We start from the raw sequence: 25,437 nt of genomic DNA, 5'->3' as shown, positions 1-25,437 counted from the left end.
TGTTTCTACATGATACTGGGTAGACAAAGGATGACATTATGTTAGGTTGACAGGTAGTTTTAAGATGAAAGAATGCTAAAAAATTTGAAGAGATAAATCTGAACAAGAAATACGACTTCAAAATTTTACAAGAATTTAGGGTTCAGGTTGACTATATAGCAGATTGTCTTCACACAGTTGATTTATATGCCCTGGACCACACCAGAAGTGATCCTTGATCATTGCTCAGAGCACTGCTGGATCTGTGCCCCCCCAAAAAAATTTTTTTTATTTTATTTTTATAAATATTTTTTCCTGGAAAATTCTGAAATTGAACATAAGGCTTCACATGTCATACAAAAGGATTTCTCTACACCTGAGCTAAATTCCTGGCCCTTTACTTTTTGTTTAGTTTAGTTTTTTTGTTTGTTTGTTTGTTTTTGCCATACACCCAGTTATAACTCAGGAGTTAAGCTATTCAGGAGTTAAGTTCCTCTTGGCTATGCACCCAGAAATTGCTCCTGGCTAGGGAGGACCATATGGGACACACGGGATCAAACCAGGTCTGTCCTGGATCAGCTGCATGCCAGGAAAACGCCCTTCTTCTGTGCTATTGCTCCAGCAATAGTTTTTTAGGAAATTGGATATGTGTAGATAATGACTTAATACAGTATTGAAAAAGATACATAGATAAATTTAGTAAAATAAATAATTTTGTATTGTTTTACATCACTGGAAATTTTATAGCACTAGTCACTTCTGAACTAATAATCTTAAATAATAATGAATTAATAGGAATATGTATTTTTAAATCATTTTTATTTATCTTGATCTCTCAATACAAATAATAGATGACTATCATATAAATATAATTATCTAACCACAATATTATTAATCTTGGACTGATATTTCTAAAATAAACCTACACAATACATTTCCAATCTCAAGTGAGCAGGTCTGAAGCAGTATAGCAGCAATAATTAATAAAACAAGTCAGTCAATCATGGAGTCAGGTGGCGTCACAACTCATAGATTTTTTGGCCCACCTAAACAGAATATTCTCTTTATTGACAGTTCAAATTAAGCCACGAGGGGGAAGGTCAAGTGAAAGACAAAAGTACTTATCCAGGTGAACTTTTATAAGTCAAAGCGGTTAGTAAAAAAAAAAAAAATGCAGGGGGAAGATTGAGAATCTCTTTATCTTGTGTAAAAGCAGAGTCTATACTAACAATTCACTCTTTTATATTCAAAACATTGAGAAGAGCAACAAAAATCTTATGCCATTGTTTCCTTTAAGAAGTAGGAACACAAGGGGCCAGGCGGTGGCGCTAGAGGTAAGGTGTCTGCCTTGCCAGTGCTAGCCTAGGACGGACCGCGGTTCGATCCCCTGGTGTCCCATATGGTCCCCCAAGCCAGGAGCGACTTCTGAGCGCATAGCCAGGAGTAACCCCTGAGTGTCACCGGGTGTGGCCCAAAAACCAAAAAAAAAAAAAAAAAGTAGGAACACCCAGAAAGGAATTAGAAAAGTGGCTGTTAATATGCATAGACACAGTAAAGTTGGGGAAAAATAAAAAATAAAGACATTTAGTGGAATGTAAGGTGGTAAAATGTTTTAATTTCTAAGAATCACTGTGGTAAGGGCAGACTTGGTTGTAAAAGTATCATAGGTTAAATTGTGCATACATCATTTCAAAGCAATCAGTTTTTTCCATATTCTTGTCTTATACATATTACAACATTTTTCATAGACTTCTCTGAACATAAACATTAGAACCTTTCTGCAGATACACTTAATTTGAAAACAAATTGCTAAAAAATCTTTACACCAAGCACTTTAATACAAATCTAGAGCATCCAAGTTCCTTTTTTTGTAAACTTCTCTAAGCAAAATAATAACATATCTGCAGATATAGTTTAGAAATAAGCTTACTAAAACATTTTTTTAATCAAAAAAATTTTTTATTTAAACACCTTGATTACATACATGATTGTGTTTGGGTTTCAGTCATAAAAGGAACACCACCCATCACCAGTGCAACATTCCCATTCTTATAATGAGCACATTAATAAGTTTATATTATCCAAGCTTCATTTCCATAGAATTCTGTGGACAAAACATTAGAATATTTTTGCAGAGATAAATAATTTGAGAATAAGTTGCTAAATGATAGACACAATCAAACATCATAGCAAGTGTAAACATTCACTAGGATAACCAAAAACCATTAAAGATCTAATAACAATGAGAGTGAGTGAGAGAAATAGAATGTTTGTCTTGAATACAGGCAAGGGCTTGGAGTTGGGGGCCTTGGTGGTGTTTGCAATGGTGAAGGGGTTGTTCTTTTTTTATAACTAAAACCCAACCACAAACATGTTTGTAATCATGATGCTTCAATAAAGGTATTTAAAAATAATAGAGAAAAAGAAAGGAAAGAAAGAAAGAAAAAGAAGAAAGAAAGAAAGAAAGAAAGAAAGAAAGAAAGAAAGAAAGAAAAGAAAGAAAAGAAAGAAAGAAAGAAAGAAAAGAAAGAAAGAAAAGAAGAAAGAAAGAAAGAAAGAAAGAAAGAAGAAAGAAAGAAGAGAAAAGAGAGAGAGAAAAAGAGAGAAAGGGAGAAAGAGAGAAAGAAAGAGAGAGAAAAAAGAAAAAAAGAAAAAGAAAGAGAAGAGAAAGAAGAAGAGAGAAAGGAAGAAAGAGAAAGAAAGAGAAGAAAGAAGAAGAAAAAGAAAGAAAGAAAGAGAAAGAAAGAAAGAAAGAAAAAAAGAAAAGAAAGAAAGAAAGAAAAGAAAGAAAGAAGAAAGAAAGAAAGAAGAAAGAAAGAGAGAAAGAGAGAGAGAAAGAGAAAGAAAGAGAAAAAGAAAGAAAAGAAAGAAAGAAAGAAGAAAAGAAAGAAAGAAAGAAAAGAAAGAAAGAAAGAAAGAAAGAAAGAAAGAAAGAGAGAAAGAAAGAAAGAAAAGAAAGAAAGAAAGAAAGAAAAAGAAAGAAGAAAGAAAGAAAGAAAGAAAGAAAAAGAAAAGAACGAGAGAAGGAAAGAAAGAAAGAAAGGAAGAAAGAAGAAAGAAAGGAAAGAAATAAATAAAGAAAGAAAAAGAAACAGACAGAGAGAGAAAAAGAAAGAAACAAAGAAAGAAGAAAGAAAGAAAGAAAGAAAAAAGAAAAAGAAAGAAAGAAAGATAGAAAAGAAAGAAAGACAGCTCTAGCAGCATTATGCATTTCTCCAGCAGTGTACAAACTTCTTTTGTGGTGTTTCTGTTGATAAATCCCTAACCATTCTGACATAGAAACATATGCCAGTGCCAAGGAAATGGAATGCCAGCACTGCCTTATTCACCTGACTTCGGCTTGGAGAATGGGGTTATCTCTGGTGGAGCCCTTTTCAGAATTTGAGTCAGCAGAGACAGTAGTTGACTGATCATCCCTGAAAGATGAGGGTCTCAATGGTTTAGTGCCAGTGGTGAACAATAAATTATCATCCCTATGAAGACATTTAGAAAGAGAACTAAGCACTATTGGAAAGGCAACCCTCCTCTCGTAAGGCATGTGCGCTGAACAATCTCTAGGAAGACAAGGACGTACAGTGAGAAATGCAGGTAGATGGACTAGGCAATATGAAACCATCCAGAAGGGGGACCTTGTCTATCAATGTTCCAGTGAGTGGAACTGCACATTCAGTCCAACTTGAGGGGGCCATCATGGTGACTATTCACCAGAGTATCAAGTCACTCACCAATGCTGGGGTCTTCTCAGGTCCCTGGATCCCTGTTCAAACACCAGATGTAAAATAAATTCATACACCTTATTTCCAATCCCAGGTGAGCAGGTACAATAAAGGATGTTTGCAAAGAATTAATAAACTCAGCCAGTCATAGGAAGAAAATCATGGAGCTGAGTGGCTTCCCTCATGGTCTCTCTTGGCTTGCCAAACCTAAACCTTTCTTTATTGACCAGTTCAAATTTTAACTGAGGGGGAGGATCAAGTGAGAAACAAATATACCTATCCAGATGGACTCTTACAAGTCAAAGGTGTTGTGAGAAGAAAGAGGTAGTTAGGAAATGCCTTTGTTTTGGGTAAAAGCAGATTATAAACTAGCAGTTACTGAGCTAATAAAAAATAGTATCCCTTGAAAATATTACCAGGACATTTCAGCCAATTTGATTTAATTAATTTTGGCTTTGCCAATTAATTGTTGTTCCCTCAACAATTTATGTAGTGACCAATATTTTAAATGGGGAAGAGGCAGTGCACAGCTGTATAGTGCCTAATTTGGTAATTCCTCTATGTTCTATGGATACCTCAACCTTTTATTTGCTATGTCTGGATTAATAGCTCTGTTACAATAACAAGCTAAAATGTTCTCCAGGCAACTTCAATATCCTAAGGAAAACATGGTCCAAATAATCTATTTTCTGACACTCATTTATACTTGCCCATCCACAGTGATAGAAAAAGTGACACAGTATAGATCTGTAAGTGACAGATTCCCAGCCAGTTCTGTTTCCCCAGTACAACATTACTCGGCAACCTGGACAGAAGAATTTCCTTATGGCATCCTCTACATATAGACACAAGTCCAACTTTAAACACAATTTGTGAAAATCAAAATGATACAAATAGGCTAAGAATCCATATACAATCAAAAATTCGTCACCAAAAAAGGGGGTACTTCTCTCAAAGTCTACTCCCTGCTGTGTCAGCTTGTCTGAGATAAATTAGATTATTTCTATTATCTATAGTATGCTATTGTACTATGTTATAAAACACATCCTCAAAATTGAAAACAGATGCTAGAAAGAGGCATAAAATGAAATTCGAAAGCAGGAGATAATCAGTAAATTGATAAGAATCAAATTTAGCAATCCTGTAAAATGTATACAGTGAAAGATTGTAAGGCAAGTAATAGTACTCAGATGACAATAACTGATTGAAATGAACAAGTTAATATTTTCAGAATAATTTGTTTAGCAATGTAACAAAAATTTCTGAACTAGAAAAGACAAAGCATTTTCACAATCTAATTACTTCAAGATTCTATTAACATAACAATACAAATCTGGTTTTTGCTTGGTATTGTTATGAGATCTTCAGCTGCCATTGTAGCAAATTAGAGAAAGCAACTTTTTATTTTTATAAAATTAATTTGATGGGCCAGAGAGATAGTGCAGCAGTAGGGTAGGGCATTTTTCTTGCACACAACCAATGCAGGACCGTCTGTGGTTAGAATACTGGCATCCCATATAGTCGTCCGTGCCTGCCAGGAGCAATTTCTGAGCACACTGACAGGAGTAATCCCTGAGAGCCACCGGTTTTGACACAAAACCCCCCCCCAAAAAAAAATCACTTTTATATATAATAAATGCAGTTTCTTGGCTGAATGAGACTTATTCTTTAATATATTTTATGAACTAATCTCTAAATAATATAGAAAATATAAGTTAATTGTTTAATTTTAAAGTGATTTTGATTTATGCATAAGACTACAATATAAATGCCCCAAAGTATAATCTTAATATGCTTAATATGTTTTGCTATTTTACACTAAAATTAATTTCTAAGTGCTATATTAAATATGATAACTAATATATCTGCATTGAACAAATTAAAGAGAGAGACATCTGTTTAAATATTAATAAATCTTGAATTTATATTTATTCTCTTATTTTCAAATTGCATTTATGCATCTGCTATATTTTATATGCTCTGATATGAATTGAATATAAATTCTTGTTTAATATATTAAACACTAAAATATTAAAGTGGATAATTTTAAATGAACATTAAGAAATTTAGTAAATATCTTACAGATTTAATTTTTTAAATTTAGTTAATATTGAACAAATAAAATACTGAATATATTAACTAAGGAAATATTTAAAAATCCCAAAGTGCTGGCTGTAGTAATGAATTATATAATATTAAAATTAACTTAGTCACATTAAAAGTAACTTAAGTCACAACTTAAGATAATTTAATAAATAATATATATATTTAAATTTGTATTGAATACATTGTGAATTACAAGTCCTTCATAGTTTGATTTTAGACATACAGTGACAGTGAATTATAGATATTCCTACCACCAGTGTTGATCTCCCTTCACCAGATTTCCCAGCACGCATCTCATACCCAACCCTAAGCCCCCTGGTCTACCAGTTTAACAGGTCCATTTTGTGTTTAGTTTGTTATAGTTTGGGTCTCTTGATTCTATTATCATTTACTTTGGATTTATCATTTAGTTCTGGCCATTCTATTTTCACCAAATGCACCTGAGACCATTTGACCCTTGGGTATCATCAACATTATTTTTCTTCTCTCAATTTCTAGAAAGACATATACATATGAGGTAAAACAAAGTGAATTGTGTTCCAAGGTTCTATGAAAAAATCAGGAGACCCTATATAACATAATAGATAACATTTCAAAAGAGGAGGCAAATATGGAAGGTTTTAATTTTGCAGTAAACATTGGGGAAATTAGAAAGGAATTACCCTTGGCCTTAAAAAACACAGGGTGGGGCTGGAGCAGTGGCGCATGGTGTAAGGTATCTGCTTGCCCATGCTAGCCTTGGTCTGACCTCGGTTTGATCCCTCAGCATCCCATATGGTCCCCCAAGACAAGAGCGATTTCTGAGCACATAGCCCAGAGTAACACCTGAGCTTCACGGGGTGTACCCCCCACCAAAAAAAAAAAAAGCAGGGTGTCTCTACCCATAATGCACACTGTTATAAGATCAACTACAGGCCCAAGTCATAATAATTGTCCAACCCTAGGTCTTTCTTTATGGTCCCAGGAAAAGTTCTACTCAGACTTGGTTGTCAGTAAGTCTTGGTGTTTGCATAGATCTAAGTCGAGGTGTCAAGGAGCATCTTCTGATTTTATTTCATCATTAGGTGGTGAGGCAAGGAAACCTGCTCTTAGATCAAGTTGTTGCTGTTTCCTCATCATCAGGTTGCCAAATGAACCTACTCTGGAGCAAGTTAGTCCTAGGGCAGCATTAGGGCCTCCCTTAGGAGGAGTATGTTTCCTGGTGCTGGTGCAGGAAACCATGCATATTCCAAAAATGGAATATAAGGTTCAGGATTAGCCAGATGATATCTGATTATATAATATTAAAATTAACTAATCACATGTTAACAGGGAACACAAAAAATGAAATTTAATAAATAATATATATTTCTAACTTAAAGATTAAATTTTTAAATAACTTTAAAAGAAAAAATTAAGTATAACTTCTGTCACATACTATCTATTCAAAGAAAGAGCTAACAGCTCTGGAGAGCAAACTAGTTGATAAATAATATTACAAGCATTTTATGTGTATTAACTTTTAATTAATAAAGTACCCTAGGTAATCCACTCTTTTATAGAAAAATAAAATGCAGGTCTCTTTAATGAGCCCAGGCAATCTGACTTTTGATTTGAACTACTACTTTAAAATGCCCCAAGATAATTTTGGTTTATAAGGAGAGGGTCAATTGTTAGGTCTAAGCAATTATATTATAAGCAGAAATCTGTTTTATACATTATAAAGTTTTCCGTGTCCAAAATTTATAAGCTATATATTTGATAATGCTATCCTGTCTAGTACCTCTGTATTACAATATTTTATGATATATAATTTGAGGCAATTTTAAAAGAATTATTAAGTGGTATTACTCATTTAGTTTGAGGCACTGTGATATTTTTCAAGGCATCTCTGGGAAACAACATGTGCTCATTAGAAGGGAAATATTCTGACATCAATACCTTTAGGCAGCTCTGTAAAAAGAGTAATGCATTTGAATATGAGGACCATAATGCAGACAATCATAGCTGCATTTCAAGTTCAGAAGGAGGGAACAAAATAAAAATAATTTTTCAAAGGTTTTTTAAAATCCATGGTTATCAAAACCTAAAATTTTCAGAAAGCCAGAAAAATAATCTGATATAATCCAAATAAACACTCCTGTCTCTCACATAACCTTTAATTATAATATGGCAACTGTAATTTCACCTAATTAGAAAAGGTGAATCCAATTTTGAATTGCAAATTATCCCTTTTATGAAAGCTCAAAGTAAAGCTTCCTCAGACTGACAGATTCAGTCAGTATGGATTGAGGTGCCTTATAATGTGACGTTTTTGAATAATCAGTGAACAGTTCCAAAAGGCTCTGATATGGAATGACTCACTGGTTTTTAATAAGAGTGGTTGTAACTTTTCAATTAAGACATATCTTTTGATGGTTGCAACTTTACCTTGTCATTATTCTAAATTTTTTGTTTTCTCATTTATAAATCAGGATAAATATGTTCATATTTCTATGAAATATATAAAATTAAAGGATAAATCAAAGGATGATTATTACATTGGAAGTAGCACATTCATAACTGAACTTAACTTTAATTGATTTAGTGTTATATTTTAGAGATATATTTTTCTACCCAAAGTGAGTAAATTTTTTTTTATTTTTTATTTTTAATTATGAGAACAAAGATGCAAAGAAAGAGGACAAGGTAAAGTTACAGTGGAAGGACAATCACCCATAACATAATTCTCAGAAGTACACTTGCTGATATCTTAACTTTAAAATTTCAGCCAAAGAACATTAAGATAAATAAGACAGAATCCATGTAGAATTACTTTGTCCCTCAAGTCCCCAGATTGTAACACATTATAACATTTCTTAACAGCACACAAGGCAATCTAAAGCCATAAAACTTATGTAATTCCTTAAACATTACAGGCATAGTATTTTCTTGCATTTCCATGTACATGCATATTAGCTTAAATTAACCTCAAATTTTAAGTGGGTCCTTTTTAAGGATTAGAGTCAAAGGAGCACAGTAAAAATGGTGTTAGAGTGGCAATTGTTTGCATAGGCCCACCAAAATATGAGGGACATGGAAAGGAATAACCTTGGCCTAAATACAAAGAGATCCAACCCCTGAAGTTTCCTAGCACAAGACCAACTCTAGGCTCCAGGCAAGATAGATCGTCCAATCCAAGACATTGTCTGTAGTGTCAACACGCTTTTATTTTTCACACAGTCTCTGTTGCTGGTATCATGTTTCTGTATTAAAGATCCTGGAATCTGCATATCCTACATTGAAGTCAGGATGTGGAGCGTCCTCTCGTTTCACCTCACAATCAAAGGGCAATGCAGGGAGCCCTGTCCTGTAAGCAGGTCGTTGTGGTTGTTAAGTCTTCTCAGTGTTAAGGGAAGTCTCTTTTGAGCAGGTCGATGTCTGAGCAGTGTAGGGTCTTCCGTGGTAGAGGATTGCTTCCGGGTGATGTTATAGACAAGCCTGAATGTTTCGTGGATGGCTTCCCTGGTTCAGGGGTGAATGGAAAATGCCCTTTCTTCTGAGGTCTGTGCCAGGTCGTTATGTCAATTTTCAGGGTGTAAGCTCCCTTTGCACAAAGTGAGTAAATTTTTAATAAAAATAAAATAACTGATTATTTTTAGCTAGTATCTCACAAGGACTAATGTATTATCAATTGCTAATATATTTACAAAGAAGCAAATGGAAAATAATGCGAGTTTTCTAAGAACTTTAAGATAACCAGTTATAAAATTAATTTGATACAGTGTTTTAAAAATGAGAACTATTAATATTTCATTGAGAGTAGAAAGTAAATGACATATTTTAGAAATAATGCAAATAAAATTATGTGACTATATATACTGAAAATAATAGAGTATACTTCAGTTTAAAACACTCTAAAAGTTGTAAAGGAGCTATTGTCCTAAAATTAGACTATTTATACATAGTTATCTATGCAACTATCAGAAACTTACAAAATAATTAAAATACAAAAATGTATACTCATATATTTTCTTCAAACTCTAAAATAAAACACAAAATAACATTTAAAAATTTTAGAATTTAGAAACCGACTTTCAAAACATTTCAGAAAAATTCAAAAACATGAAACAAACCCCACAGTCATTAATAGGAGTAAGAGCTACATAGATTCACATACCCAGAAACACATAATAGGCAGAGAACAAATCACTCTCAAGAAACTGCATATAAAAAATGCATCGAAACATTACTTCACAACTCTATGTTCAAAAGCCAAAAAAACAACAATTCTTTGGAGGTTTAAGGAAGGAGTCTTCCTCTTACAATGGTGGTGGGAATATAAAATAGCTAAACCTGTATTAAAAAAAACAGTATGGCAATTTCTCAACTACCAAAGACAGTTTTACAATATGATCTAAAACTGTATTTTTATAATATATATCTATATATCTAAACAATATGAGTACAAATATGTTTGTAGTTGGGTTTCAGTTATGAAAAAGAACTTCCTTCACCAGTGCAACCTTCCCACCACCAATGCCTCAATCTCCTTCCTTCACCACTGCCTAAATTTGAAACTGGCAATCTATTTTTCTCACTCACTACCATTGTCATGATAGTTGTTAGACAACTCTATTGTCTCTGGGTATTATTACAATAATAAATTAATTTTTCTTAAATCCCACAGATGAGTGAGACTATTCTGTATTTATCTTGCTCCTGCTGACTTATTTCACTCAGTATAATAGTTTCCATGACCATTCATGATTAGGAAAATTTCATGACTACATTTCTTTCTGATGGCTGCATAGTAGCATTCCATTGTATATATGTACCACAGTTCCTTTAGCCACTTGTCTATTCCTGGATATCTGGGTTGTTTCCATATTTCTCAAACATTGCTGGATACAGTCCTGGAACTCACTCCCACCCACAAGTGCACAGAAATACTTGAGCAGCATTGTATCATCAGTTCCTTGGCAAGGTTGGCTGAGAATTGCTACAAGTGTTTCTTAGAACCAAGAGCACTGCTTGGGGGGAGGTTCCAAACTTACCACCTGGAAGTTAGGAAGAAGAGTAAAAAGAAGAAGAAAGAGAAAAATATGTCAATTTATTTTTTATATAAAATTCTAGAATTTAACTTATCTTTTCACTGTTGGGAAAGTCAACAATATAGAAAATTTATAAACAAAATTTGTGTAAAGGAAGTTGTGGGTATTTTAATATTTGATAAGGTTACAACTATTGATTTTCCTTTATTTTCCTTTTTTAATTATCTTTATTTAAACATCCTGATTACAAATATGATTTTAGTTGTATGATTCAGTCATGTATAGAGCACCCCCCTTCACTGGTGCAACATTGCCATCACCAATGTCCCAAACCTTCCTCCTCCCCACCCCACCCACACCTGTACTCGAGAAAGGCTTTTACTTCCCTCATCCCTTCACATTGTTAGGACAGTTCTCAATGTAGTTATTTCTCTAACTGCACTCATCACTCTTTGTGGCGAGCTTTATTTCATGAGCTGCACCTTCCAGCCCTCATCTCTTTTGTCTCTGAGAATTATTGCAAAAATGTCTTTCATTTTTCTTAAAACCCATAGATGAGTGAGACTATTCTGCGTCTATCTCTCACCCTCTGACTTATTTCACTTGGCATAATAGATTCCATGTACATCCATGTATAGGAAAATTTCATGACTTCATTTCTCCTGACTGAAGGCTGCATGGTATTGATTTTCCAATTTTACATGACTTTTTGTTTTTTTTGTTTTTTTTGTTTATTTGTTTTTGATTTGGGGCCACACCCATTGACACTCAAGGGTTACTTCTGGTTATGCACTCAGAAATGGCTCCTGGTGTGGGGGGACCATATGGGAAGCTAGGGAATTGAACCCCGGTCTGTCCTAAGCTAGCGCTTGCAAGGCAGACTCCTTATCTCTAGCGCCACCATTCCAACCCCAATTTTAAATGAATTTTGACAATGGATTAACTTAAACAAAATTTTGCTCTGCAATATATGGCTTAATTTTTCTACTGTAAAAATTGAAAATAATGGGGCCGGCGCGGTGGTGCTAAAGGTAAGGTGTCTGCCTTGCCAGCACTAGCCTAGGATGGACCACAGTTAGATCCCCTGTCGTCCCATATGGTCCCCCAAGCCATGAGCGACTTCTGAGCACATAGACAGGAGTAACCCCTGAGCGTCACCGGGTGTGGCCCAAAAACCAAAAAAAAAAAAAAATGAAAATAGTTAAAATATAAAGCTGGAGGTACTGCAAAAGGACCTAACATAAGTTACATATACACATGTAAGAAATGGTGCAATGATTTAAAGAATCAGAATGATGCTAGAAGAAATCCTTAGAAAAGGGGAAATCCACTAACTTGACAACTTTTGAATGAATGTACTTTTAATATTTCTAGAAAAAATCTATCACATGCATAAGAATATGTTTTGATAACTATATTTGTATTGATTTTGCACAATCTACATACATACCAATGAAATTTGAAAACATTTAATCATGTTACTAATTTTAATATATTTAATAACTGTTTGAATTATGTAAGAGCTGCCATAATGGGGACAAATAAGTTTACAAATTCAATCTTCTGCCATGAGTGGTGTACTAAAATATATGAAAATATTATATCAGAGTATTCCTATATTGTATTTAATTAAATCAATAAGATACTGGTTTGACTTCCTAAATTTTAGAAAATACAATATTTAATTTTGTTAATCATGATAATAATATGATTATTCTCAATTTTTAGAAGTTTGAAAATGACAATATATGGAAGTATTTTATTCATGCTAAAATTTCCTTATTATTAAAAAAATGAAAATAAGGTAGCAATAATTACATAACGATTACTAAGTGACTGCAAACAACAAAGAAAAATAAATCGTATAACTGTTGGTGAGAATGTGTAACAGTGAAGTTTCTGTGTAAAAATTTATGTTGGTTAACATCTAAGAAGAGAAATTTCACTGATCCAAAAATATTATGTTTACATATTTGTCTAAAGAATAAGAAAGTACAGGGGTCAGAGTGGTGGTGCAGAGGTAGGGTGTTAGTCTTGCATGCGGTTGACCTGAGAAGGACTGCAGTTATATCTCCTAGCTTCCCATAGGGTCCCCAAGCCAGAAGCTATTTCTGAGCTCATAGCCAGGAGTAAGCCCTGAGTGTTAACGTGTGTGGCCCAAAAACCAAAAAGAAAAAAAGAAAGAATAAGAAAGTACAACAATATACATATATATATATATATATATACATATATATATGTGTGTGTGTGTGTGTGTGTGTGTGTGTGTGTGTGTGTGTGTGTGTGTGTGTGTATCTAACTATGTTTAAGAAAGCATTCTTTAAAAATAAACAACCTGAATTCTCATTTACAGGTGACTGGGAAAATTTACTGCACATTTATTAAATGAAGTAAATTAGCTAAAAATCATGAAATGTTGCCTCTTGAAACGACATGTATATAACTTAAATAATTAAGCTAAATAAAATAAGTTAGATAAGTTAAAGATAAGTACTAGATCATTTCTTTCACATGTGGAATATAAATTAACAAGTCTCAAAAATTCATATACTGCCTAAAATAGATGTGCTTAAGGGAGGCTGATAAAGAAAAGACAGAGAGGGTTAATGTAATTATGGCAATAGGTCTAGAACTTTATTGGCAAATACAGCAAGCTATATGCTAATGCACTCCTTACATTAGTTTAGCATTGGAAAGCAGTGGAAAATTAATATGGTATTTTAGTTAAAAAAAAGCAAGAATCATCCTAATCATCAAGTTATTTTATGGGATGTACAAGTAAGAATCATATTTTGGTACACATTAACAAGCTCACTATTTCTGGCTCATTACTTATTTAACAATATTTCATTTTAATAAACTGATAAAATTGTTTGAATAAGAATTTAAAAGGTCTGATAGCTACTTAGGGTACACTTGTAGTCAAGAGAATGATATTCAGAAATTTCTGGAGAGAGTTGCATATATAAGTTTCTGCAAGCTTCTACTTATATATTTTTATTCATTTTTCATGTGTAAATTGCACATTTTATCTTATATAAAGAACCTAGTCATAGAAACCTAAAGCAGGTACACTTGTTTTTCTTAACTGTCAATTATTTTGTAATCTTTAAACAGATTCTTTTTATATCTTTTTTAATATTATTCATATCTTTATTTAAGCACCATGGTTACAAACATGTTTGCAGTTGGATTTCAGTCATAAAATGTATACCCTCTCTCACCAGTGCAACCTTCTCACCACAAATGTCCCCAACTCCCTCCTCTCCCATCCTTTGCCTGTATTTGAGACAGGCATTCTATTTCTCTCACTCACTATCATTGTCATGATAGTTGTTGGTGTAGTTATGTCTCTAACTGCACTCACCAAACTTTATGATAAGTTTTATATTATGGGATTGTCCCTTAAACAGATTCTTTATTTAAATCATATTAATCCACTTTTGACACATCAATTGACAGAAAAATTTAGAGCCTGTTTTCCTCTATGTGCTCATAATAAAATATAAAATAAATAAAATCTGCCATAGATGTATGTATATTTACCAAACATGTATAAGCATATATTAAAATATATACAAAATACACAATCTCATAAAGTTGTGCATTATTGGTAATATTGGTGTCCTCTACATAGTTTCCATTAGAAAAGACTTTAGCAAGTTGTGTCTTTCTCAAAGTCACATAAGCATTATCATTCTACAAAAAGTTAATGAAATCAAAGCTTATAATATATAAAATGTAAATATTTGCTATTTCTCTTGTGCTAACATGTTAAAGCAGCTCAATAAAATATGTAAAAATCTTTAGATCTAGCACAGGTTTTATTACTTTCCTAAAAATTGTCTTCAAAACCAATTTTATTTCTATATAGAATATCTCTCAAATAGCTATGGTGATCCCCCGAAGTTAATTTTTAATTTTTGTGTATATTAACACATCTTGAGATAGAAGTACTTGCATATTGGTGGGCATGGCCTGTAAAAATAACTGTTAGAAATAGTTCCATAAAAAAATAAAATTATTTAGTAATAAGTGACATTTTATAGCTTGGATTATTCAAAGATACTCAAAATTTAGGGCCAGCTAGAGGAGATCATGATATATATCAAACTATACATTTGTTTTACCAACATATCCCATACATGCAAAGTATTATAGAATAATTGGACAGAAAATAAATCAGTATAAATTGACCTTTATATTTTTCTAAGTCATAAATTGCTAAAGTCTATGAATGCCAAATTTTTCACAATGATCCTAAAAATAAAAGCACATTTATAGACATCACCAGGAAATTGGAGACAATCAGAATATATCTCAGTTGTCATTTTTTCTTCTCATCATCTTACTCTTCAAATCAAATTTTATGAATAATTTGAAGTTTAATTTAATGCAGTACTGATTTTTGATGTGAAAGATACTGAAGTACTACTGTTTTCTAGCTGGTAGGATACCTAAGCTAATAAACAAAGGTCCTAACTTGATTATACACAAATTTTCTTTTCTTTTTATAGATTACATTTAACGTCATATCGGAAGCAGCATTCTAAAGTCTGCCAAATCATATTCTTGCAATCAAATTTAAAGATCAGATACATCAAATTAAAAAAATACTTGATCCTGTTTATATTTTAGTAATTCAAGAACAAATTTAAACATTAAAATAATGTATAAATATATTTTATTAATGATTATTCATTGAGTAATCATCCCAGTTGTTTTATATTTAGGTTAATGTAAATAGTTGTTAACTAGAAAAAAGCAAACTATAAAAAAAGTATAAGCTCTGAGATGTCATAAGGTAGCACCTTTAGAAGCAATGAAAACCCCAGGGTTGAAAGGAAATAAAAAGGAAATTCACAATTTTTAATATCTGCAGCTTTGGGGTGAAAAGATAGTACAGAAAGATAGTACCTTACATGCTGCTAAACTCTGGCACCTCATATGGTCTCCGGAACACTTTAGGAGTGATCTTTGATAACAGAGACAAGATTAGGCCCAGAGAGAACCTAGAATGTGGTCAAAAACAAATAAACAAATAACCAATCAAACCAAAAGCAAGCAAACAATCAAAAAATAACAACGAAATACAACTAGTATCCTTAGAGATGAAAATTACTATTCAAGAAAAGTGCCTGGAGAATCTCTGAGATTTTCAAGGCACTGATGCTTTTCCAAGTTCGGCTTGGTAGCCAGAGTTGAGGGAAAATCTAAAATGGCATCAACTGTCACTCTGAAGAAATATAGGTGGTTTGCTTTCAGTCAGTTACATAAATCAAGTGCTAAATTGAGAATCAAAACTTCGAACTACACTTCAGACACTTTTATACGCCCTCTATTGGTCGAGTTTCACAGAACTACAAATTGATGAAAGAAGATGAAGTGTCCATTATCCATGACAAAAGATTTTAGAAAGGTGAGTTTGGAACTCATAGACCTTAAAATATTCTGAACATGATGCTATTGTTCAACCTCTTCAATGAGTGTTTGGAGAAATATTACAACTAGTTAGATACCTGCTTAATACGAAGTCAGCTTGGATTGAATACCCGACACGCAGACAGATACAACCAGAAATACATGCTCAGCGCAGTTGATGGCCACAACCAAACTCATTTTTAAAAAATTAGGTAAAAGTAGAGATTATTTGGAAAACAAACTACCAAAGTTCAGTAAGAAAGAACTGGAAATACACTCCACTATCAACTCTATAAAAATTAAATTCGAAAAGCAAATATTTTCCATACAAAAATTCAGAGCAGAAAAAATTATACATTATATCAAATATTTAGAACATTGATAATACAACTTCTACAAAATTTATTTTAGAAAACCAAAAAGAATATTATTATTATTATTATTATTATTATTATTATATTGCTTTTTGGACCACACCCAGTGATGGTCAGGAGTTACTCTTAGCTATGCGCTCAGAAGCTCTTAGCTTGGGGGATGATGCCAGGGATCGAACTGAGATCCTTCCTGGGTCAGCTGCTTGCAAGGCAAATGCCCTACAGCTGTGCTATCGCTCTGGCTCCCAGCAAATTATTCTTAATGCATTTTGTAAGCATTATCTTTATAATAAGAAATAAGATGACCATGGTAGTAAACCAATCTCGGACATCTATCTAGCTTCAAGAAATGAGAGGGATATACTTATATTGTTTTTACTGTTATAATACCTTGCTTTGATACATTGTCAAAGACACATGGTATATTCCATTTTGTTGTTCTATTCTAGTAAGTGGGAATCCTTTTGTAAATTTACTATATACTTTCATATTAATTTGTGATCTTTAAAAGTTTAATATACTAACTTGTATAGATATGTTATAAATATGTAATATGTAACATACTAGATTCGAGTTTTAAATTAGAAACATCATATGCGTTTCTATAAATTGTATCTTATTCCGTATATAAAATATAGCCCTTTCTATAAATTATCTGTTATTTTATAATAATAATGCACATGAAAATAAATTTATTATAATGAAGAAACTTTATGTATTTCCTCCCTACTGTTTCTCTTTTTTTTCTCCCCAAGCCCATACATGCTAGGACATAAACCTCTTCAATCGCTCTATAACCAGTCTGTCACTGTGAAAGCTCAACGTTGCTCCCCTGCTTTGCAGCGCTATTCACACCCTGCTTTAGTCAATCATAGAAAATCATGCAGTCCACAATGCAGTATTCTTTATTTTTGTCAAAAGTGCAAGAAAAAATTGCACATCTTAGGAAAGATTCAAGTTAAGGTCAAACTCATTCAAAATCACTTGCACTGTCTCTTTTATTAAATTCTTCTTTGAACATGTAAAACCAAGTAGATCCAAGTGGGAGAAAAGCTTTCTATTCACTCCCAAATTGTATCATAATCAGGAAAGGGAAAAATACTTTACTGTGCCTATTATGAGCTTGCATAAAAGGATATGCAGATGAGTTCAATACTCACATCCCTGTCAAAAATGAAAAGTCTTTTTTGGCACAAAACTTACTACTATGTTTATCTATTAAGTGAAGCAATCACTGAACAAAGTAAGCAGCTTAGAGTTAGAGAAGTTGTAAATAAATATACTGAAATTCAATGAAATTAATTAGTCTTTATTTATTTTAAGAATATGAGAAACCTATTAAATCCCAAGATTTTTTTTTTGTGTGACAATACCCTGATTAACTTTTATGTATGTAGAGAATTTCTGGAACAAAACAGTTTGGAGAAATGTATATAATTTTGTCCCAAAAGTCATTCTGTCTTTCCCATTCTGGATGGCCTATGATCTAGTGAACATTATCTCAGTTCATTTTATTAAATTCATATTTTAATATAGTTGTTTTCCTTAACAATTAAAATCCAGGATATTTTATGAATGGTTCGTATCTATTTTATTCCAAAATAGTTTTGAATACACTAAAATATGAACTCAAAGAGGTCAATAGACATATTTCTTAAATTTCACTAATAAACAATTTTACTTTCCAACTTCATTCATTAGAAATTGGTATCAAATTTCAGTCTATAAATTTTAGGGAAAAGTTTTCCATCCACGTTTTGGCAGCTATGTATGCAATTCCTTTGTAATAAATCAATTTGTGTAAAAATTGATTATAAAATATGCCCTGGTTTTATAATTATGCACTTGTCAGCAAAATTATTAGCAAAATAATGCATTAGATTATTTTATAATTGAGTTTCTCAATCCTGTAATCTGCTGGTTTCTAACCATTTGTGAGGATAAAACACTTTTTTTTGTTTGTTTGTTTTTTTGTTTTTTTTTGTTTTGTTTTTTTTGTTTTTGGGCCACACCCAGCGGTGCTCAGGGGTTACTCCTGGCTGTCTGCTCAGAAATAGCTCCTGGCAGGCATGGGGGACCATATGGGACACCGGGATTCGAACCAACCACCTTTGGTCCTGGATCGGCTGCTTGCAAGGCAAACACACCGCTGTGCTATCTCTCCGGGCCCCAAAACACTTTTTTAAGTATCTGATTGTACTCTGTTTTTTCTCTATGACAAAAATGTTCTCAACAGAAGCTGTCGCGATAGGCATTGGTAGGGCGTTTGCCTTGCACGAGACTGATCCAGGATGGGCCTCGGTTCGATCCCAGGCGGGGCATCCTATATGGTCCTCCAACCCAGAAGCGATTTCTGAGCACATAGCCGGGTATAACCCCTGAGTGTCACTGGGTGTGACCCCAAACCCAATATATGTTTATGTATATATATACATATATATACACAACACATAAATAAAATTAGCTTCAGGAATGTCAACTGGGGAATATAAATAATATCGAAAAAGTGCATTCAGACATGATGGAAATAAAATGCGCATAATTTGGTTTCGAAGACAGAACTAAAATCTAAACTCTACCTGTACTCAGTTCACTAACTGGAAGTGAGTGAAAACACATAATTAAATATCTAATATTGAAGTCACACAAATTCAGTCATAGTCTATGCTACAAGTCATAAATATTTTAATAATGTTAATTGGGAACTTTTTTGCATTCAATTATTAGTTCAATAGTATATCTTAATTAAATATATTGATTTCATTCATCATGTATATTTATATATCTTTACTATATATTTAGGAATAATTTTAACTGATATACACAGCAAGATAATCAAAGCAGTTATATCTTTTTTGGACCAGTTACTTAACTTTGAATTGTGACAAAATACCCAGAAAATAATCAAACTTATAAAATCAATGTAATTCATTTAATAAATTGTTAACTTAATAACTCAATAAAATGAATTACTAAAATGTATACTCATTGAAATATACAAGTATCTTTATTTACATTTACTTCTTAATATTGCTTTGGTTTTTAAGTCACTCCTGGATAGGCTCAGGGCCTCTGGCTTTGTACTCTGGTTAACTCCTATTGGGAACCACAGACATTATGTGGTATGAGAGAATGAATTCAGGTAAGCCAGTTGCTAGACAGTGCATGAAAAATACTTCTTCATTAACAATAGTTGAAACCACACTGTAAAAAGAGGAAAACAAGAAAAGAGAGTGAGCAAGATAGAAAGTTAAAATATCTGCTCAGAGACAGGCAGGTGGGTGGGTAGGGGAAGTTGGGGAGACATTGGTGGCAAGAAACACCATTGGTGAATGGTGGTATATCATGTATGACTGAAACTCAATCATGAACAATTCTGTAACCACGGTGCTTAAATAAAGAAAAATTGTTTTAATATAAATAAAATTAATCTGTGTACTGTAATATAATTTTAATTTCAGACATTTCAAAATAAATTAAAAATTACAAATGTTTAGGACTATATCACAATTATTCAGAATATATAAAATTGTTTGTTGAATTGTTCACGATTTTCATTCTTAAAATGTACACCATCTTTCACTTCTGCACCATTTCTGCAACCAATGTCACCAGATCCCTCCCACATTTCCTCCTGCCTGCATTTGGAACACGTTTTTTACTCTCTCTTTCTCTCTCTTTCTTTTGGGGAGACTCACACCCAGTGATGTTCAGAGGTTACTCCTGAATTTGCACTCAGAAATCTCCCCTGAAATATGGGATGCCAGGAATCAGACCACTGTCATCTGTGTTAGTAACGTGCATAGCAAATGCCCTATTGCTGTGCTATCTCTCTGGCCTTTCTTTCTTTCTTTCTTTCTTTCTTTCTTTTCTTTCTTTCTTTTTCTTCTTTCTTTCTTTCTTTTCTTTCTTTCTTCTTTCTTTCTTTTTCTCTTTCTTTCTTTCTTTTTCTTTCTTTCTTTATCTTTCTTTCTTTCTTTTTTTCTTTTCTTTCTTTCTTTCTTTTTCTTCTTTCTTTCTTTTTTCTTTCTTTCTCTTTCTTTCTTTTTTTCTTCTTTCTTTCTTTCTTTCTTCTTTCTTTCTTTCTTCTTTTTCTTTCTTCTTTTCTTTCTTTTTTCTTTCTTTCTTTCTTTCTTTCTTTTCTTTCCTTTCTTCTTTCCTTCCTTTCTTTCTTTCTTCTTTCTTTCTTTCCTTCCTTCCTTCCTTCCTTCCTTCCTTCCTTCCTTCCTTCCTCCTCCTTCCTTCCTTCCTTCCTTCCTTCCTTCCTTCCTTCCTTCCTTCCTTCCTTCCTTCCTTCCTTCCTCCTTCCTTCCTTCCTTCCTTCCTTCCTTCTTCCTTCCTTCCTTCTTTCTTTCTTTCTTCTTTCTTTCTTTCTTTCTTTCTTTCTTTCTTTCTTTCTCAATTTTTGGACCAAACCTGACTCAGAAGTCATTCCTGCCTCAGTACGCAGAAACTACCCCTGACAGGCTGGAGGCTGGGGGGGGACCATATGGGATGCCAGGCTGGAACCCTGGTTGGCAATGTGCAAGGCAAATGCCCTACTAGCTTTGCATTGTTCTGATCATTCTCTCCTTTCTATCTCTCTCATTCTTTCTCTTTTTTATTCTTTGTAGAGATGTAGCTAGCACCATTGTTACAGTGCTAGTAATTTTAAATATGCTAGATAAACCATATGACTTTATCTCTTCAGCATTCAGTTCTTATCCAGAAAATCAGTTACAACTATTATTGACATAGTGTTCACTTTATTACCCTACCTGCATTGCTACATTATTTTTCGCATTCTTCTTACCATGGACCAGTTGGCCCTCATCTTTATTGTTTCTGGATTTAGTAACATATTATATTTTCCACTTATATTCCAACAATGAATGAGATCATGTCTCATGTCAATCATGTCTATCCTCTCATTCATTTCACTCAGCATCATAACCTTCAGATTCATTCAATTATAAGAAAATTTCATGCCTTCATTTTTCCTAACAGCTTCATAATATTCCATTGTGTAGATGTACCCAGTTTCTTTAGTCACTCATTGATTTTTGGACACCTGGGTTGTTTCCAGATTCGGGCTATTGTAAATAGTGCTGAGACAAATATAGAAATGCAGAGGGCTTTGGGATATAGTGTTTATGGATTCCTAAGCTATATCCCTAGGAGAGATTTTGCTGGATTATATGAAAGCTCAGTTTCTAGTTTTTATGAGGAATATCTATTTTGTTTATCAAAATGGTAGAGACGAATCTATACTTGACAAGAAAATAAATGAGAGTTCCTTTCCTCATATCTGCATGTGTGTCTTGTTCTTTGTGATGCATGCCCATTTCTCTGGTATGAGATGATATCTCAACGATATGATTTGTATCTCCCTGATGAATTGTGTAGTGGATTATTTTTTCACTTGTCTCTTGGCCATCTTTATTTCTTTTTTTTTTTTTTTTGAGTAAATGTCTTTTCATTTATTCTCTCAATTTTTAATAGAGTTATATGTTTTATTTTTCTTGTAAATTTCAATTAGTGCCTTGTATGTTTTAGATATTAACCCCTTATCTGATGGGTATTAGGTAAATAGTTTTTCCTATTCATAGACTGTCTTTGTTCCTAGACAGTTTCCTCTGAAGTGCAGAAAATTCTCATTTTAATGTATTCCTATTTGCTTATCTTTGCTTCCACTTACTTGGTCAGTAGCAATTCATCTTAAAAATACCTTTACCGGGGCCCGGAGAGATAGTACAGTGGCGTTTGCCTTGCAAGCAGCCGATCCAGGACCAGAGGTGGTTGGTTCGAATCCCGGTGTCCCATATGGTCCCCCGTGCCTGCCAGGAGCTATTTCTGAGCAGACAGCCAGGAGTAACCTCTGAGCAAAGCCGGGTGTGGCCCAAAAACCAAAAAAAAAAAAAAATACCTTTACCGGGGGCCTGGAAGGTGGCGCTAGAGGTAAGGTGTCTGCCTTGCAAGCGCTAGCGTAGGATGGACAGCGGTTCGATCCCCCGGCGTCCCATTGGTCTCCTCAAGCCAGGGGTGATTTCTGAGCGCATAGCCAGGAGTAACCCCTGAGCATCAAATGGGTGTGGCCCAAAAACCAGAAGAAAAAAAAAAACCTTTACCTTCAGTGTCCTGGAGTGTTCACTACCAATGTTTTTGTTTATGTACCTTATGAAATCATCTATAACATAATGACATTTAATCCATTTTGATTTGATCTTTTTTTCCTGGTGATAGAGGTCAGAGTTTTTTGTTTTGTTTTGTTTTGCGTTTAGTTGACCAGTTTTCCCAACGCCACTTGTTGAAGAGACTTTCTTTGCTCCACTGTTTATTTGTGCTACTTTTTCTAATATTAATTGATCCTAAAACTGTGAGTTCATCTTTGAATATTCTAGTTTATTCCATTGATCTGAGGTTCTGTCTTTATTCCAATAATATGTTGTTTTAATGACTACTGCTTAAGTGATTCCTCCTTTTTTGTTGTTTTGGTTTTTGGACCTACCTGGTTCTGCACTCAAAAATTGCTCCTGGCAGGCTCAGGGGACCATGTGGGATGCTGGTAGTAGAACCCAGGTCCATCCTGGGTCGGCCACATGCATGGTAAGCACATTTACAGCTGTGCTATCTCTTCTGCCCTTCATTTATTTTGCCAATAATTGTTTTAGTTATTTGTGGATTTTAATTGCTCTGTATGAATTTCAGGAGCATCTGATTCACTTTGAAAAATATCATGGATTTTTCCCCACAGGAATTGCATTAAATATGTATAATAATTTGGGAAATATTGCCATTTTCATAATACTATTTTTCTCGATCCATGAGCAGTGTATATGTTTCCATTTCCTTATGTGCATGCATTATTTTATTCTTGAAGCAAAGTTTTGTAGGTTTTTTTGTATAGGTCTTTCACCTGTTCAGATAAATTGACTCCAAGGTGATTTATTTGCTGAGGTAAATTGTAAATGGGATGATATTTTTATATATTTGTCTTCCCTTTCATTATTTGTATATAGAAAAGTCATGAACTTTTTGTCTTAATTTTGTAGCCTGCCACATTACTATACAAGTTTATTGTTTCTAGAAGCTTTTTGTAGACTCTAAGATATTCTAGAAGCAATATATCATTTGTAAAGAGTTAGAGCTTCAACTATTTTTTATTCTATGGATGCCCTTGTTATATTTTCTTGCTTAATTGGTGATGGAGGAATACTTACCTTATGCCAGATCTTAGAGAAAAAGCTTTTAGTTGTTTTTTTTTCCCACTAAGTATAATGCTTGCAATGGGTTCGTGGTAAATGACTGAGACAATATTGATATTTCTTCTTGTTGAGTTTTTATCATTGTCTAGTGCTGGATCTCATGAATGCTTTCTCAAAATTTATTGATATGATAAATTTTGTTTTTTCTCTTTTTATATGCTGTATTATATTGATTGACTTGCATATGTTAAACCATCCTTACATACCTGAAATTATTCCTATTCTGTCATAGTATATATACTGCTTGATAAGTTGTTGAATTCTTCTGTTATTTTGTTAAAGAACTTTGCAAACAACAGATCCATCTATAAGGCCATTATAATGTTATCCTATAAAGAATTACTAATTTGCTTTTATGATTTTGTATCAAATTACCTTTTAATATGATGTTAAGTGAAAATGGGTTTTACAAAAAAAATAAAAAGAAAATGGGTTTTACATAATTTGGGGCGGGGATTTCGTTTTAGGGCCACACCGGCAGCACTCAGGGATTACTCCTACTCAGCAATCAGATATTGCTCCTGGCAGGCATGGGGGACCCTATGGGATGTGGGTAACAGAACCTAGGGTCATCTTGGGTTGGCCACTTGCAATGCAAATATCCTAACTACTGTGCAATCAATCTGACCCCATTTGAAATTTCAATCTTATATATTTGAGTTTTTGGCACAAAAATTTTTCTTTTTTCTTTTCTCATACATTTTTTATATTTTATTTTTGTGAAGGGGTTAATTTTTCTATGTGCATCAAGATTATATATTATAAATTCCTGTTATAATATTTGATATATATAAATATATATAATAGAAATATTTAACTTTAGGAACAGGAGAGATAGTACACCAGGTACATCATTTGCTTTTTATAAGACCCAAGCACAGCCAGGGGTAATTTCTAAACTAACAACAACAACAACAACAAAAATACCTCACTTTCAATATAATTATATGTACTACAATTAAGATATTTTATTTAAGTAATGAATATTTTTCAGTAACAATAGGTTTTACGGGAAGTACTGATGAGGTTAAATGAGAAGATAAGAAATGGAGAAATGAAGTAAAGAAAGAGGAGAGTAACTCTTTTATTTATTTATTTATTTATTTATTTATTTATTTATTTATTTATTTATTTATTTATTGTTTTTGGACCACACCCGGTGACCCTCAGGGGTTACTCCTGCCTATGCCCAAAGAAATTTCTCCTGTCTTGGGGGACCATATGGGATGCTGGGGGGGGTTTGAACCGCAGTCCATCCTAGGTTAGCACTCGCAAGGCAAAAGCCCTCCCACTTGTACCACCGCTCTAGCCCAGAGAGTAACACTCTTAAGGAAGAACACAGGCTTTTTCAAAGGCAGAGTGCAGAAAGACTCTTCCCAGTACATGTCCCAAAGTTAAAATCTAAAAGTAAAACTGAGGGAGATGCTGGCAACATGTGTTCAGGCACCATGTATCCAGGCAAATAGTTTGCTAAAATGCATATATTTACAAATAATTACAATTATTCTTTATAATTTATTCTAGTTACTTATGATCAAATTATCTGAATTTTTTAACTATTTTGCCATTTTTAGGGTTTCTCAAC

The sequence above is a fragment of the Suncus etruscus genome, chromosome 4, assembly GCF_024139225.1.
Source record: "Suncus etruscus isolate mSunEtr1 chromosome 4, mSunEtr1.pri.cur, whole genome shotgun sequence".
NCBI classification, from domain to species: domain Eukaryota; kingdom Metazoa; phylum Chordata; class Mammalia; order Eulipotyphla; family Soricidae; genus Suncus; species Suncus etruscus.
The sequence above is the reverse complement of the archived record's forward strand: the minus strand, read 5'-3'. Positions refer to the sequence as shown.